Source organism: Aedes albopictus, chromosome 3 (assembly GCF_035046485.1).
Source record: "Aedes albopictus strain Foshan chromosome 3, AalbF5, whole genome shotgun sequence".
Taxonomy (NCBI): domain Eukaryota; kingdom Metazoa; phylum Arthropoda; class Insecta; order Diptera; family Culicidae; genus Aedes; species Aedes albopictus.
In genome coordinates this window covers 201,375,849-201,378,947 of record NC_085138.1, presented here as the reverse complement: position 1 = coordinate 201,378,947, position 3,099 = coordinate 201,375,849, and positions in this window count along the sequence as shown.

Sequence of the window (3,099 nt, the reverse complement as noted above, 5' to 3'; positions counted from 1 at the left end):
GTTGCGAACAGCAGCGGTGGAATCTCTTCTCCGGATGTTGTATACGAAACGGACACCGGCCTTAAAACTCCGATGCAGTTGGTCCTTAAGTTGGGCGGATAGTCCAGGCACGTACACTGCGTCGCTGTATGTGAGAAAAGGCATGATCACCGCTTGCATCAGCTTCATTCGTGTGGGAATCGAAAGGACCGGTGCGAAGCGACGGAAAACCTTTATCGTGCCAAAAACTTTTTTGGTTACATCGTTCACTTGGGCCGTCCACTTCAAGTTGCTATCCATCTTTAATCCGAGATTGTTGACCTCATTGGACAGCGGGATGACTTCTCCACAAAATGAGATTCTGCTTTGTGGTGTGATGTTACCTTGTTTGCAGAAGATTATTGCCTGAGTTTTGCCAGGGTTAGGGAAAAGGTTGTTAGCTGCAGTCCACACCTCAATCGCTTCGAGGTCTTCATTCAGCACGTTGATCATGTTGTCTACATCTTGAACCGGTCCGGAGATGTAAATTTGCATATCGTCAGCGTAAAGATGGTACTGGCAGCGTAAAACCTCAGGCATGCTGTTAATGTACAGGGCGAATAGCAGTGCGCTGAGGCAGGACCCTTGCGGCGTTCCATCTGCGAGAATCCTTTCTGATGATTTCTTGCTGCCCACCTTGACAAACTGAGTGCGGTTCGTCAGGTATGATGACACCAAATCGCGCGCAGCATCACAGAACCCGAACTCTTCTTGCAGTTTTCTGTCTAGCTTATGGTGGTTGACACAGTTAAAAGCAAGCGACAGATCAACAAGAACCATTACAGTACATCGGTTCTCGTCGAGGTTGGTGTAGATGTCGTGTGTGATTTTCGCTAGTGCCGTGGTAGTGCTGTGTTGCTTCCTATATCCGGATTGATGTTTGGCAAGCAGCTGCAGTTGGTGGTTGTTAAGGTAGCTCGAGATTTGGTCAAGTAGAATCTTTTCCATGATCTTTGAAAGAACCGGTAGGACGCTAATTGGACGATAGTCTTTTGGTTCAACGGGATTGGAGGATTTTGGGATCGGTGAAACTATCGCCTTTTTCCAAATATTCGGGAACGTACGACTGTCAATTATCGCGTTGTAGAGGTGGACAAGGACGGGGAGAATGTGCGGACATAACAGTTTGATGAGAGCGATGGGGATACCATCGGTTCCGGTGGCGCTTGTCGTAATTTCGTAGATTTTTTTAGCGATTTCCGTTGAATCTGTATGCTCGAAACGGAAGCCAGAATTGGTGAAGTCAGGTAGAGCTCGCGCAGGTGTAGGGTTTAGTTGAGCGGTTCGCGTTCGCAGTTGTTGATGTCCGTCTGTGAAGAAGTTGTTTAGTTGGTCGACGTTGGTGTTCTCATCTGTTGAAATCTCGTTCTTTCTGCTATTGTGGATACCTTCTCGGCGAAGGTTATTCCATAGTTTCTTTGCTGGTAGCTCACTTCCGAAGTTCCTTTCTGCATATCGCTTTTTGGCAGTGAAAATCAGGGAGTTCGCTCTGTCACGCTTGCTTATGTAATCCCGCCACTGTGCGTCACCTCTGGTACGGTTGGGATTGCGTGCGAAGAGCGAGTAGGACAGGTTTCGAAATTTTATCGCTCGTTCAACTTCTGTGGTAATCCACGGAGTACGCTTGTCCTTGATAACAATTTCGACTTCGGGAACATGTTCGTTCAGCATGCTTCCTAGGAGCTCGGTGAGCATGCGGGCTTTGATTTCGATGTCACGTTCCTCGATGATGTTCTGATGACCTCTTGCGACGAAGTCTGTTTGGAGGCGCACTGGATCTACATGCCGAAAATTACGGACCTTGATGCGGTGTGGTATTGGTTTTGCCACCCGTACGTCTGCGATCAGATAGACCACTTCGTGATCGGAGATCGTGTTAGCGGTAGAAGTTCGTAAATCCTATAATCATACTGAGAATTTCGACCCCCTTAGGATTATCTTTTTTATTTTTATTTACTTAAACTTCGGCATAATTTGTAGTAGTTGGTCATCTATGAATTAAAGGAATGTTTAAAGGAATGTTTAATGAAGATGTCGTAATTTCAATGCCCATCATTGGATACGAGACAAACAACAAATTTTCAAGTTCATATGAATACTATGTTAGATCCAAGGATTTTAAAATACATATTCAATATTAATTCTCATAAATTTTCCTTCGTAAGTTACGTTTAATTTTCACTGTAAATCATTCTATTTTGAAATCGGGAAAAATTTCAAAAACCTATCGGGAAAACCGGGAAAAACTCGGGAATTTTATTTTCCGATCTGAGTGGCCGTCCGAAAAGAAACCAATGCTCAAACATCTTGTTTGACTCGATCAAATTTTCATTAGTGTCAAACTGATGTTGTTTCTTGAGTTCTTTCCTTGTCAAATATTTGACCCTGTGTACTACTGGCCTTAATAATCTTCACGACATGTGCATTTCTTTGCATTAGCTGACCAAAACTCATAAAAATTGACCAAAAAAGTACATCCATGTATGTGTGCAAGTTGAATTATTGTTATATTGAAGATTATTAGCATTCATTCTTGCTTACAGATAGTTTCTACTTGGACTGCGGCTGGTATTTTGGGCAGTTGTTTGCTATAACTCAACCAATTCAATTTCAATTGACTTGGAATTTTGTACACGGCTAGGTACTATGCGTATCTCAATGCTTTCTAAAAATTGTGTCAATTGGTTCAAAATTGTCTGAGTTGTAGCAAAAAAGTTTCCACAATAAAAGACCTGCTGAGATGGTTCCACTTCCCTAAATATCATTATTTTCACAATTCGAGTATCGCGTTTTTCACGATATCAACCACTGCGCCACTGTCGCTTCTTTTTTTGTCATCCGAAATTCAACGGGTTTTGATCCGGCTCGTACCTAATACCTATGCCATCCGCACAAACGGGAGCGGAGCATCCACGCAGAAGCAGCAATGTTGTGTTGCGTGGTGATGCCTGGCTGCCGTGCCGTATATAGATGTATAGCATAAATTAGAATGCGGATATCATTAACTGTACCGTAACACTATGTACTGCCAGCCATGAGCCAGGCCGCCGGAGCGGCGAGTCGACCAACCTGACTCTGTGC